We start from the raw sequence: 15625 nt of genomic DNA on the forward strand, positions 1-15625 counted from the left end.
CTCTATCTCTCTTTCTATTTTTATTTCTTTTTCCTTTTCATGGTCCTCTCGTAACTGGTATTTCTTTATTTTTCCGGCTCTCCTTTTTTTTTCCTTTTCATTCCACCCCAACGATTCCACATCTCTCTCTTTTTCTCTCTTTCTTTTCTTACTCTTTCTCTTTTCTCTTTCTCTTCATATTTCCTCTCTTTTCCCCTGGTCGCGCTTTTCAAATACACTTTTTGCGAGTCAACCTCGTATTTTTCATACACACACACAAATCCACGAAAGGAAAGATATCTTTCTTCTACTACAAAAATAATGTATGTGTATATATATATATATATATATATATATTTTTTTTTCCACGTGGAAAGAAAGAAACCTTTCATCTCGCTCGTTTTATTCCAACTAGGTTTTATTCTTCGTTCGTACAATCGAAATGAATTTTCGACTTACTAGAGACGTTTCTTGATTGTATTTTTGAAATAATTTCGAACGAGAATTTTTTCTAATTTTTAATTCGAAAAACAAAAGAAGAATCATCTTTGTTCTTACAAACTAAACGAACAAATCTCAAAATTTCGAAAGTTCAAACATTTTTCATTCTATTTAATAAACAATTTTAACGAGAGAGTAGGAAAAAGGTAAAATAGAAATAAAAAAGAATAATAATAATAATAAGAAGAAGAAGAAATTACTGATTTGCGAAATATCGTCAATTTAGTATATTCGTCCGGTAACGTCAGAAAATTTATTAAAATCCACGCAACACAACAACCGTCGGAAGATGGTAAAAAGGAGTGAACGAGCAAGGCCCTTTTTATGCGATCCCGACGTCAGATCGGGATGGTTAAAAAAAATCAACGCTCGAAGAGAGAGAGAGCGTCGTACGTTATCAAAGCCGTAAGATCGAAGAACGGTCCACGTGAAAGAGAGAGAGAGAGAGAGAGAGAGAGAGAGAGAGAGAGAGAGAGAGAAACGTTTCAAGAAGAACGAAAGAGAAAGAGAACAACAAAAAATAATCGAGCAAGCAACCACCACACTTCGAGAAGAGGAAGAACCCGTCGAAAGTTCATCGATACTCCTCGACAGTCTTCCATCAAGTCGAATCTTTTTTCTTCCCCTCTCTTTATAAACCCCCGCCACCCGTTCCCCAGCCCTCCATCGATAAATGGACTTCGTCACTTCCACGTAAATCGTCCCACCAAATCGGATTATCGTTTCAACCAGAATACGACGTGCCATATCAATTTGATTCACGATTTAAGGAGAGAATGAAGAACCCAGTAAAAGAACGCAAGAGAGAGATAGAGAGAGAGAGAGAGAGAGAGCGAGAGAGGATTTAGAAGGGAGAGTCGAAACTTTAGGCCTTTTCATCCCTCCTTACCACCCTTTGTCCCCTGTACTCCTCTCCTCATTGACATTTCTCTCTCTTTTCTCTTGTACTCTCACTCTCTTTAGTTGGTTTGACAGTAACGAGGAAGACATCTCTGCAGCAGTCGTGTAAGCTCTTCACGGAACTAATCCCTCGAGAGCCAGTTAAGGTATTTGTATTTTAATTAGCTCTTTCCTTTTCGATAGTCGTTTGTTCTTCTTCTTTCGATTCTCTATTTCTATCTTTTTCTGTCCAACAAAATATATCTATATATATATAAGGTTTCTTATATTCCAACTCTCTACATCTCTTTCAATATTAAACCCTTTAACACCAATCTCGTTAAATGATAATCTAATAAATTAATCCTGAGATTTCTTTCTCTGATATAAAACGAATCGTATGAATCAGCTAATGTAAGAGAATTAAAAGTTTGGAATTTGTAACTCGTCAGGTTTTTTTCTTTTTTTCTTTTTTTTTTCAAACCATTATCTCTTATTAGATGTACATTATTATTTTTTATTTTTGTTTGTTTGTTTCATTTCTCGATTCGTATGCATCATAGAAGATTGAGAAGGAAGAGAGTGAAGAAGAATAAGAATAAAGAAAAGGGTTTGAAGGGGAGGGGGGGAGGGGAAAGTGAAGGAAAAGAAGTGCATGAAAGTCGAATAAGACGAGAGAAATTCGTTCTCTTTGCTAAAGTTGCTCCACTTGGAGATTATTATCTATCGGAGTGAGAGTAGCTGTCAGGAAGGGAGCGAAAATCCGAGTGGCCTTTGCTCAAAGGGCTTGCACACCGCGCGCAACCAAGTGACGCAGGAGGATGAAGTGTCTTTTGCATAGTCAGCTTCTTTTTTATATTTTCTTTCTTCTCTTTATCATCCCTCTCTTTCACTCTCTTATTCTGGTGTTCGAAGCATCTCGCTAATCCCATCGTAGCACGGCAGGCAAACCAAAGCTTTTCCCCTACCACCTTCTCTTCTTCTTCTTCTTCTTCTTCTTCTTCTTCATTTTTTCTTTTCTTTTATACGCACCTTTTTATTTTCCTTCTTTTTCTTGAAAAGAAAGTATGAAAAAGAGAGAAGGGCTCTCCTCGTTCTTTCCTTGATTCACCTAACCGACCAAAAATATATCCGCCCCTTTGCCATCTTTCAGAATTCAAGAAAGAATGAGAAAGATAAAGATACTCTGTCTACAAAACTTTATATATATATATTAGTGTGTGTGTGTGTGTGTGTAGGATATCTGTGTGTATCTTCAACAACGTACAAAGAAGATCGCGGTTTGCATAAACGATTCACGAAAATTGCACGATCTCGAAAAGGTGGAGGGTTCTTATTTCGTTCATTCGTTCGTTCATTCGTTGAACGAAGTATCTTCGTCGTAGTCCTCCTCCTCGATGTCCTCCTCGTCTTCATCCTTTTCCTTACTTTGTCTTCTTCTTCTTCTTCTTCTTCGAAAGTGAGTTTCGTCTCGTCTTTCGGCCGTCGGCCTCGGTACAGCCCTTTTCGTGACTGGAAAAAAATGTCTTCGTCGCCAGTCGAATCTTCTTTCTCTTTCTCTTTCTCTTTCTCTTTTTCTTTTTCTCGTTTTGAATCCTCTCGTGTGCGAATCCACTTCGAAATTTCTCGAGAGAGGAGAAAAGGATAAGAAGAAGAAGAAGAAGAAGAAGAAGAAGAAGAAGGGAACTAAATCGTCCGTCTTCCCTTTTGATACCTTTCTTATATCTCCCTACGAGAAACTTCATGCAAATTCGTCCCTCACCTCTTCCTCCCTTTCTGTATCTTTCTTTCTTTCTTTCTTTCTTTCTTTTTTTTTTCATACTTCATCATTCGTTTCCTCCCAATTTCAAATTTGGCTTTGTCAAAAGAAGAAGAAGAAGAAGAAGAAGAAAAAAAAGAATAAAAATATAATAAAATATATCTTACAAATATCTTTATCCCTTATCGATATGTTTTATTCGTACACATATATTTACTGCGAAAAAAAAATAAAAAAATAAAAAAAAATGAAAGGGTGGAATGAATAAAAAGACAAAGTAACAAATACGAGCTTGTTTACTTTGACAGCCTTGGAAAGGGGTCAAAAGTTCGAATATTTTTTGATGTCTCTCGTAAAGAAGTAGGAGATGGTGAAGAAGATGAAAAAAGATGGAGATGGAGAAAGAGACACACGGTTAGAGTAGAAAGAAAAGGTGAAAGAAGAAGTTAGTCGAAGGACAACGAGAGATATACCCTTTGGTGTTGTTGTTGCTGTGCTTTTTAGAGTCGAAAGGGCGAGTTACTCACACCAATGTGTGCCTGTAAATCTTTCCTCCCCTAACGAGGTGTCGTAAAACGCGATCTTATTAGCAACAAGCGCAGTTCGCTTTTAAAATACGTGCTCTTCTTCTTCCTCTTCTTCTTCTTCTTCTTCTTATTCTTATTCTTATTTTTATTCTTCTTATTCTTTTTTTGTATTTTTATTGCCCTTCTGCCTAACTCTTTATATGTGTGTTTGCTTGTATGCGTTATGGTATTTTTCTTTCTCTCATCTTCGTGGGTGTACAATTTTTTGGACAATCCTTTCTTTCTCACTTTTTTTTTTTTTTTTTTTTTTTTTTTATATGTTCCTTTCTTTTCTTCCTTTCTTCCTTTTTTTTTTTTATTTTTTAACTTTTCGACTTTCCTTTCGATTTCCCTTTATACACATTTTATTTTCGGTTATTTTCTTGCGTCACTCTAACCCCTTCCATGCTTTTTATTATCCTTTCCTTTTTTTCCTTGTTATTTACGATTTTTTTTTCTTCTTTTTCTTCTTTTTCCCCCTTTACGTAATTTATTTTCCTATTTTGTCTTTTTCTTTTGTCTGTTTGTTAGATTTCTTTTTTTATTTTTTTTATTATTTTTTACGATATATTGCCTTTCTTTTTTCCTTTTTTTTTTTTTACCCCTTTCTTGCGTCACGTCGTCTCCCAACCCTTTTGATTTTTTACGTTCTTTTTTTTTTCTGCGTCTCCCTTGGATTTCTTTTTCTTTTTTTTTTTATTATTATTATTATTTTCTCTCTTTACATATGTTTTTTTTCATGTTTTATTCTTTGATATTTCTTTCGTTCCTTCCTGCTGCCATTACCGGACTCCCTTTATTTTCTTGATATATTATATTTGATTTTTCATCTCTTTCTTTTATCACGTTTCTCGCCATAACCCCCCCCCCCCTTTTTTTTGGTATTTTTCGTCTTTCTTTTTTTTTTCATTTATTATTTTCTCTCGTTATATTTCGTAGATTTTTTGTGTTTTCTTTTTTTACAATTTTTATTTCGTATCTCTTCGATATTTTGTATTCTTTCTCTCTCTCTCTCTCTCTCTCTCTCTCTCTCTCTCTAACATTTACTCTCCCTTTTTTTATACCCTCTTCTGTTTTTCTTCTGAACTGTCAATTATCGTCGAAATTATACACCCCCACCTATCGTTGTCCGACGATATTATCACGTCGATATTTTTTACGGTTTATATGACTTTTATATTTTTAGCCTTTTTCGAAAAAGGAGAAGAAGAATCCTTTTCATTTATATACATATATATATATATATATATATATATATATATATATATATATATATATATATATATTTATTTTTTATTATTTTTTTTTTTCTTTACCGATCGTTTCCCAGTCCGTGCCACGAGTCGCGTGCTCGCTCGTTCTCCTTCTCTTAAAAGGGAAAAGGAGCGTGAAAAGACGTACGAAAGGACGAAAGGACCAAAAGAAAAGAAATAAAACCGTCTCGATATAAAAGTCCATTCACCAGTCGTACATTTCTCCTTCGTAAAAGTGAACACACTCAATTTTTCATTCTCCGATTCTTCACGAATTCTTCTACATATATATATATGTATATATGTATATATACGAGTGTATTTGTCCTGTTTGATAATACTTCGATTTATCGATAGTAGATTGAACAAGTATCATCGCGTATATGTTAATAAATCAATCAAAATTACCTAAACTTATTATTATTATCTATTTTTTTTATATTTTTTTCTAATTAATAAAATGCATCATGAAGCACACTTAATGTTTCAATATGATTCTTATTGTTATTATTATTTTTATTATTATTATTATTATTAAATCAGTTAACAATGGTAGTGTTGTTTGTTAATAAATCAATTAAAATTATCTAAACTTATTATTATTATTATTTTTATTATTATTAAATCAGTTAATTATCGAAGTGTTATATGTTAATAAATCAATTAAAATTATCTAAACTTATTATTGATAATATTATTATTTTTATTATTTTTTTCTAACTAATAAAATGCATCGTGAACACACACTTAATGTTTCAATATAATTCTGCTTCTTCTTATTATTATTTGTATTATTATTATATCAGGTTATTATGGAAGTGTTGTATATTTTGAAAAATAACGAAACGCACGTGTCTCGGAATTTCTTTTGTCATAGATGTTGCACCTGACCAAATGTAAAAGGTGTTGTTCGAGTTGCACCTGCTGCTGCGTTGCTGCTAGGAGTAAAATGAAATCGTTGATTCTATTACTATACTTGGACGCGCGCGCTAAATGGGTAATTAAAGGGTCGACGTAAAACTTTTCTCGTCGGTACGATAATTCGAAGAGAGCCTCTTTTCCCTTTCTCTTTCGTGAAGTTGCATTATGTGCGAAATAAAGATGAATGAACAAAACGAAAGGAATAAAAAAGAAAAGAAGTGTATGGTAATAATGGTGAAGTGAATTGACATGCGAAAGTAAGAGAGAAAGAGAGAGGAGAGAGAGATAAAGAGGAGAAAGAGAATAAGAAAAGGGATGAGAGAAACATAAAGAAAGAAAGATAGAGAGAATGAAGAAAGAAAGAAAGAAATAAATAAAGAAAGAAAGGAGATGGGTATACGAGAGAACGGAGAAAACGTACGAGGAATAATCAGCCTGCGGACAGGATTGACGAATGAGACGCGAAGGAAGAAGACGTCGGAAGATCGATAGATCGAATCGATTTCCGTAATGTAAATCGACTCGAATCGCGAGAAGGCTGCTGCCTGTGTCCAGTCGTCTTCGTCGAAGGTAAGGAAAGGACAAGAAGGTAAAAGCAGAAGAAACCCAAGAAGAATAAGAAGAAGAAAAATAAAAAGAGTTACCACATAAAACGAAGTAAATTTTCCATTTTATTGAAGAAGAAGAAGAAGAAGAAAGAAAAATGGAAAACGTTCCTGTCTTTTACTTGAACACTATTGGTCGTAATAGTTTCTATATCATTGATCGAAAATAAACCAGCAAACAATTTTATCGTCCGACAAAGCAAGCTTCATCGGTGCTTTAGGAAAAGCTTTTGAAGTTTGTTATTTTTTTAACTCGTACGAGAATTTCATATCCACGAGAAAAGTCGTTAGGCGCGATTTTAACGAGTACTTTCTTCGCGTTGCTATTATTTTTTTCACCCCTTTCTACCCCCGTTCCCTTTTTTCTGTCTCATTTTGTCATTGTTCTTCTTCTTCTTATTCTTCTTTTAATTCGTTTTGCGCGAATCATCGTGTCTGTTATTACGAGATACTATTTTTTTTGTCCTTACCTTTTTAATTTACCTTTTTTTTTTTCTTTTATTTTTTCCTATAAACAACCAGTAGAGTGTATAACGCAAAAGATAGTAAAATCCTTCCCCGTTTTAGATGAAGTTTATTCTTGTTCAAAGATAATATCGAGTATTATCTCTCACCCCTTTACCCTCCTGTTGGATTTTCCTCCTCGCAGTATATCAAGGAAACACACACTTCCGGCATTTTAATCATTGCCGACTTCCAGGAACGTGAGTTTTTTGTAGCGTTCGAGTTTATTAAACGTTTACGACTTCGCGGGGGCCCCCGTCGGATAGAACCGGCAGCAGCAACAGCAATAGCAGAACCGCATTACCTCTTTACTCGCTTTAATGACAATGCCGAGAGAGGAGGTAGGTTTTCTCGTTTCATCTCATTTCTCCTCTCTTTTCATTCTCATTCTCTTCAACCTTTACCAACCACCATCACCATCACCAACCACCACCCTCCTGTTAGTAGAGTTTCTACTTTACCACGTGCGCGTGGGTAGAGAAAAATGTCGTCGCATTAAATGCAACCGACCTTCTCGCGAAAACAGGCAGGCAGGCAGTCAGACTTGCATCAAAAAGAAAAGTTCGAGTTAGTTGGGCAATTAGATCGCCAAGCCTTATCGTCGAATTATCCTTGTTGTTGTTTCATGTAAGAGAAGGAAAAGGACAGTAAAAGGAAATCAAAGTAATAATTAAATCGAATAGTACAAAAAAATATAGAAATAGATAAAACTATAGAAGCACACATACATACATATATATCGTAAGCTAACGGACTAGCGAAAAAGACTTTAGTTGGTAGACAGAAAATAAGAGAAGAAGAGGACAAGCATAAGACCGAATAGGGTATAACGTGGGATCATATTGGATTCGATCGCTCCACATTGCCAGTCACGGGACTCTCAATATGCATCGGATAACATCGAATACTGGCAGGAAACGGCATGGTGTAGGCATCCTAATATGGCTCGAGTCCACATTATTCGAGCACTCGAGTCCGGGATACCATCGTCCTGGTCTCTCTCTTTCTCTTTCTCTCTCAGTATTTCAAGAGAAACGACTACTATGGCAATGACCAGCACTACCACTACTACTACCATCACAACCAACAGCAGCAGCAGCTAGCGCATCTGCCACGTCCAAGACTACTACCATCAACGACGTCGTGCCCATGCCACTATGCTAACTCTCTACTACCATTACTACTAACACTAATATCGTCATATATAATCTACTATAAACTACTACTAACGTTACATTAGCAACAGCATCAACAGAAACACCAACCTACCTATATATATATATGTGTTTTGTTTCTTTGTGACACACACAGTGCGTGGACACAACCCTCTCCCTTCCCCAACTCTTCTTCTATCCTCATCCTCATCCTCATCCTCACAAACATCATCCTTTTCCTTTCTCTTCATGCTTCGCTTTCTTGCACTTTCATTCCATCCGTATTCTCCCTTTTCGATAGTGAACATTCTTACTTTGGCGTTCATCGTCGTTCCGCTTCTCCTTCTCAACGACTACGACCAGGAGCATCATGAAAACGACCAGGACGAGAACGAGGACGAGGACGAGGTGGAGCCCCGACAGACTCGGATGGCAAACCTCGACGAAAGTCTGTTACAAGAATGCCATAGAGTCCTTAGAACTCTCTTTCTCTTTCTGTTTCTCTTGTCGAGTTTGGACTTTTAGCTTGCAGTCCTCTAACCCTTGAAATCGCTTAACGCTCTCTCTCTCTTTCTCTCTCTCTCTCTCTCTCTCTCTCATGCTATCTTGGATCTTAGAGTTTCGGCCAACTGATTTTAATTGCTACGACCTCGCTGCCGGCAAGCTAACTTGCTTTCAAGACTGAAACAGAAAGAAAGAGAGAGAAAAGACTATATCTACTCGAAAATTACTCTCCCTTAGAACGACCAATCTACTTTATTTTTTCTTTTTCTTTTTCTTCTTCTTCTTCTTCTATTTTCAGCTTCTTTATTTCTCGAGAAAAGACGTTGAAACGACCAAACACACGAATTTGATGCTATGAAAATGTTGTCTTATCTCATTCTAATCTCATCTTCATTCTTAATCTTATTTTATTAGTTAGTATACTCGAGTGAAACGATTAAAATGTCTAATTAAAGTGAATTTATTTATTTATTTTTGTTGTTTTTGTTTAAATCGTAGACGACATGGATTGTGCATACCTTAAATGCATTTCTACTACGGATTCAAGAATCTACGAAAGATCAAAGGAATCTTTTTTTTCTTCTTCTTCTTTTATTTTATCCTTCTATCTCTCTGATGATACCTTTTTATCCATTTCTTTCGAAAATTTGTCAAAGAATACGAGTTTATTGCGAAATGCACTGTACTCGGATTCAAGATTCCACTTACCTTTTGTCCGGAATATTCTCTCTATCTCTCTCTCATTCTCTCTCTCTTACTCTCTCTCTCTTATATCAGATAATTCATATTTACGATTGTCTTAGACCAAATTTTATTTCTTGCTTTTAAAATGATTGTTCGTATATTTCAACTAAACTTCTTCTTCTTCTTCTTGTTTTTTTTTTTTTATTACACAAGTTGTTTTTCTTCATTTCTCATTCATTTATTTACGATCGAGATATATATTTTTTTTCCCTTTTCTTCTATTACGAAATCGAAAGTTTTTTTTTAAGAATCGATCAATCGATCAATCATACAAATCGTGTTCGTCTTGTTTGTCGTGACATTTATTCTTCATCAAGTATGATGATCAACATCAATATCAAATTAATATGACACATTAAGTGGGTCAGTCAGAGTAGACACTTCAAAAGCTTTCGAAACATACATACATACATACATATATACATACACGCTTATACACGTGCGTGTTTAGAAATGATGGTTACTGTCGACGATTATTGTTGCGTGAAAGTGTGTATATATATATATATAACATCGAGTATGGTTGTTGGTCTGTTGTATCCCGATAAATCTAGTTAATAGAACGAGTCGTAAACGCGACGTATGTGTTCCCATTATGATTGGGTTCTATTGCGCGTACAGGGTTGTTTCACGTCGCTAATCTCAAATTAATCAGACGTTTAATCATTATCGTCGCGAGTTTGTAACACTTCGTAGTTTGTATCGTATCGTCGGTTTCTATTTATGATGCAATAGAAATTTATCGTGTTTTGAAAATTTAGAAAATAATTATTGGAAAATAACTTTACATCAAAAACGTAAGAAGAGATGATTTTCTTTATGAATTATATCTTTAAGTAAAATATTTAAATGCAAATTTACATTCGAATAACATCGAGACATTCGCTTGTATTTTCTTTACAGATATTTTGTTTATTAAACTTTACACGGATGGTTTGAATAGTCTTGAGACTCAGCAAAAAAAAATAAAAAAATACACGAGGTTGGTTTCATCAAAATAAAATTATTTATCTATCAAACCCACCTACTACGTGTGTCAATCAAAATTTTAATATACCTCGTATTTCTGATAGCTCAAAAAAAATAATAATAATAATCTGAACATTTTTAAACCTGTGTTGATTTAAGATACACCAATAGTACTTTTATATTCTCAATACTCCTCTTTTTTTTTTTATTTATAATAATACTTATTGAAACAATTTCTATTTTATGCTAAAATGTTGACAAAGATATTTTGCATTAATTGAATGTTTTTTTTTTTTTTTTTTTTTTCTAGACAACACTCAATGTGATTTCATATTTTTCTTCTACTGTATTGTTCTCTGTAGATCTTTCTTCACATTTCATTTTTTTTTATTTTCTTCTTCATCAGAGTGACAACAAAAACATAGTAAAATATCAACACACAGAGAGATATCTAAACGTGCATAGAAATAGATAGAGAAATAAAAAGAGATAGAGAGAGAGACACATACACGTGCTACCGACAGCACGCGAATGGAATTTATAGTTCTCCTTTGATCTACGATGTAGGTTACTGCTTTGGCCTTTTCTTCGCCTTACCTCTTCCATTATTCATATCGTAACGGAGAAAGAGAAAGAGAGAGAGAGAGAGAGAGAGAGAGAGAGAGAGAGAGAGAAGAAGCTTGAAAACGTCGAAATGCCAAGATCGAGGGGTAGGAGTGGGGCTGAAGGGGGGGCCAACAGACAACGCGGAATTCCTAACAACGCACCTCGGATTAGTTCTAATCTTCTCGTACGCGTTTCCTACTGTTCACGGATAGACGAACATAAGAACTGTGTTGTTGTTGTGCCCGTTACCGTTTGCCAAAGCTATGGTATTGCCCAAGAAAATTGTTACGACTTCTCCGAGTAACTTCTTCTTCTCTCTGTCTTACTTTACCCAATGTTCTTTACCCCTTCCTTTGTCCCCCTCATGCAGTCCTCTCCCTTCATCCCATCATCGTGGTCGTTGTACTCGAGAGAATCATCTTTGTGTTTCTTTTATCTTCTTCTCTGAGACCAACCATACCTTCTTTTACTTTTTCTTCGTGTCTTTGTATATATATAAATGTTTTTTTTTATATATACTCATTCTTTTAGTTTTTTTCTAGTTGCAACCAACATTCCCCATGTTTTTAAGCTTTAGAGAGAGAGAGAGACATAGAAAATAAATCTTTGGTGCAAGAAAATCTTGTAAAATATTTTCAGAGTTTGGCTTTTTTTTGTGGGTTATTTCTTTTTTTTTTTTTTATCAAACTAACTAATAACAATTGAAGTAACTTGTGTGGAAAGTTAGAGATCCTAGAAATGAGAGAAGGGGAGGAGAAAAACATTGATTGTATTACTCGGAAGATTAACTTTTATTGCGATGTTTAGTTTGATTAAAGTTATTACTACTACTTGTATATTATAACATACGATTATTAGAATTATCATAGCGTACATTTATTTCAAGCTTGTCAATTGAAGCAAATTTAATTATTTATTAATATGATAATTGTTCGCCTTTGTTTATTTGTAATAATTAAATAATAAATTAAAATGTTATATAAAGTATATAATATTAGTAAATTAGTTAATTAAAATATTAATTAATTAATAAATTAGTTAATTTAAACATTAATTAATTAATTAATTAATTTAGTAATTTATTACTAATATAAAGTAAATTAAAATTATACCATCGATAAATAATTATTCCCACGTAATATTAATCAATCCAATTACGATGCAAGTCACAACAAAATTTCTATCACTTTAATTTACATGAATAAAAACAAATCAAAATTATTTCTAATTGCATTAACCCTAATCTCCATATCTCCTAAATTAAATAACGTGTAATCGTATAATTGAATAAATACTTCTAACATAAAACATACTTATAATGTAATATGTGAAATGATATAATATAATATAAGTCAATATATCACAACAGTAAAGATAAAGAGAATTACATTCGTTAGGTATTATAATATATCACAAATAGTTAGTAATAGAAGATAGAAATAGGAGGCGTTGATTTTCCATGCTAAGAAGTCGATGCATTTATGAGATCGGTGAAGACACGTCGTACTCTCCTTCTTCTCATCATAGTCGTTGTATTGGTTTTCTTCTTAGTTAGTCGTCATCTTCTTGGTCGTGTCTTCGTCTTTGTAAAGTTAGAGTAGTAGTATCTATATGAACGCGTAAACGTATTAACGCGACGAATAGTCGTCCCTGCTGGGACGACGAGTCTTGGGTTAGCAGTAACCAACCAACCAACCAACCAACCAACCAACCAACCATGCAAGCAAGTAAGCAAGTAAGAAAGTAAGCAAGTAAGCAAGTAAGCATGCAAGCGCACACACGTTCCTTGTAGCCGATCGTACGATTTATGCTGTACGCCGGAATGCCGAATGAACTACATTAATATTTCCTTTTTGGCGACGCTGATGTATCGCTTGAAGCTCATTATCGCCGGTGCCTGAGGTATAATTTATAGCGTACCTTAATCTATGATGTAATCTACTCGTTTGTTCTCTTTCTCTCTCTCTCTCTCTCTCTTTCTCACTCTTATTTTCTTTCTTATTTTTCTTCTTTCTATCTCTTTTTATCTTTACCCACGTCTCTCTCTCTCTCTCTCTCTCTCTGTTTTCTTTCTCCTTTTTCTACTTATACTACTATTACTATTACTATTACTATTACTATTACTATTACTATTACTATTACTATTACTACGCGGGCTTAGGTTTGAAACGACGACGACGACTACGACGACGAGTGGCGCCCTTTAATCTAAGAATTTCTTCGTTCTCTTAACCAATGTTGGTTTTTTTTTGTTCTTTTTACATAACCCATCGATTAAAAGATTTTCCTTTTCGTTTATATCAGCAAGGATTAAATTATCCAAGGTACTAATGTAATCAAGCAGAAAATTCTTTAGACATGGCTTACTCTATTCTACTTCAGACTCATATATGTTTTCATGTTTTTTTTTTTTTCATCAAGGATAATTTTCATATTATTAACGAGATTGATATTATATTTAACGATGGGAATAACTAATCAGGTACGAAATAATGTTTCATGTATCTTCCATCATCTCTTCTCTCTCTCTCTCTTTCTCTTTCTCTTTCATCTTATATTTTATAATTTATTTACAATTATTCTCAGATCATTATAATTCATAATTTTATATTACCTTTAACGAAATTAACGATTTACAATAACCTACTATGAGATGTAATTTATTTCTGTCAATTTGAAAAATATCTTCATTGAAAAATACACACATTTACGTAAATGTTAAATCATTCAATTCGACAAATTTATTGATTTTTTATTATTATTATTATTATTATTTTTTTTTTCAATGATTAAACCTAATTAATCGACATAGTTGAATATCGTAAATAAATTTGCCGATGCATCGGCAATAATTCGAATTGGCAATATACGGGTATTATTCACGTATGCACATATGCAAGTATGTATATACAGAAAGAGAGAGAGAGAGAGAAAATATAGAAAAAAAAAATAAAAGGAAGAAGACCTGGTGGTGGTGATCGGGTGGGCGGAGACTATTACTCAAATCACCAAGAGATGTCAAGCTGGTTGGGTGTTGTTATTAATTAAACGTCTGACTGATAGGCATCAAACCTTACCACCAAGCCAAATCCATGGTACAATCTGACCACTCTCTCTTCCCTATTAGATATCATTTGTCTCCGCTACTGGGTATTTTCTCGCTCTCTTTTTATCTCGGCTCGTTAAGGGCCGGTTTTATTGTCACTTATCTTCCGATAAGTGATTTATTCTCTTTCCCCTTTCTCTTTCTTCGTATTTGTCTGAGAGAAAGAGAAAAGAAAAAGAGAGAGAGAGAGAGAGATAGTGGTTAAGCTTCTTCTTCTACTTCTTCTTCTTCTTTTCTCCTCCTCCTCACCCCTTACACTTCTCAAACGTTATATCCAATGTTTCTTTTTAAAGTTTGTTTTGTGGTAAGAGCTAACGATCTCACGAATGATATACCATCCTTTTAGTTTCTATCGTTTAACATTCTATATCCTACACATACACGCATACAAACGTTTATACACACACACACACACACACACTTTTGATATTTGTAAACGTAATGTGCATAAAATTTCTCCAAAATCTTCTTCGATATCTTTGAAAAGTACATTTCGAAAGCTATTAATATGATAATGATGATTTGATAACACGATTTCTTTATACGTCATTGACATATGAAAGAAATGGTATTTATAACTATGTGTGTGTGTGTGTGTATGAATATTTGAAGTGGGCAAGAGGTGGGGTTAATAGTTTGTTCACATTGGTTCGTTCAAATCGTCGTTGCTTTCCCGCAGCGAGCACACGCGCGAGAGAGTTCGCGATTCATTGGAATCATCGTTTCTCATCATTTACTTGAAAAATTCTTAGGTATCGATCGGGCAACTATCGTATCGTTACCACTCGACAGATACATACGGCTTATTAATATTAATGAATGGCCTCTCATAAGTTCTCCTTGATTTATGTCTCCGAGTCCTACGCCAATGCAAGCTTGTTGCCCTGCCGTAAATCTTACCGCTTTAGCGGGACAAAAGTAATTTCTTTACGTTATTTGTATTTTCCAGTTCTTCTTCTTCTTCTTCTTCTTTCTCTTCTTTCTCTTTTTCCTTTTATTATTATTATTTTTTTTTTTTTTTAATTTGTTTTCTTTCATTATCATATCGATTTGAATATTCTCGAAGATAACATAATCCTGAAGACAAATTTAACACAATAATGTTATTAATATTAATTTCTAGCATTTATAACAAGTTTTCTTATATTATTATTTTATTATATTATTTATATATAATTATATATTATATTATTAGTATTATTATTTAATATAATAATTAATAGGACGTATATTCCCTCACATTACTCATAAAACCATATTATACTACTCGAAATAATAACTATTATTATATACAATTCAGTATTTATATAGCTTATACTGTTGAAAGTATAATATATATCTATCATCGTATAATATATCATTACAATGATCATATGAATGAAATTATAGGTCTCTAGTAATAGACATAGAGTAAGTTTCAACTATGAACCGAACAATTTGTCTTTTTAACAAAGAAAAAGATGAAAATCTCCTGGGTTTCGTGTTCACCACCATTTCTTTAGATCATGTTGTAGAAGTAGAAGTTGAAGATCGTAAAAATTCAATGATTCGTTTTGAAAATATGTCTCTTCAGGA

At 33.7% G+C, this 15625-nt stretch overlaps 1 protein-coding gene across 1 annotated transcript in view; it reads left to right on the plus strand.

Moving 5' to 3' along the window:
- Nucleotides 1–15625, plus strand: part of Su(var)3-3 (lysine-specific histone demethylase Su(var)3-3) — a 149912-nt gene that overhangs the window by 114523 nt on the left and 19764 nt on the right. The gene's annotated exons all lie outside the window — the stretch shown is intronic.

The sequence above is a fragment of the Polistes dominula genome, unplaced genomic scaffold, assembly GCF_049000335.1.
Source record: "Polistes dominula isolate Pdom_NZ unplaced genomic scaffold, Pdom_raw_medaka contig_31, whole genome shotgun sequence".
In the NCBI taxonomy this organism is placed as follows: Eukaryota; Metazoa; Arthropoda; class Insecta; order Hymenoptera; family Vespidae; genus Polistes; species Polistes dominula.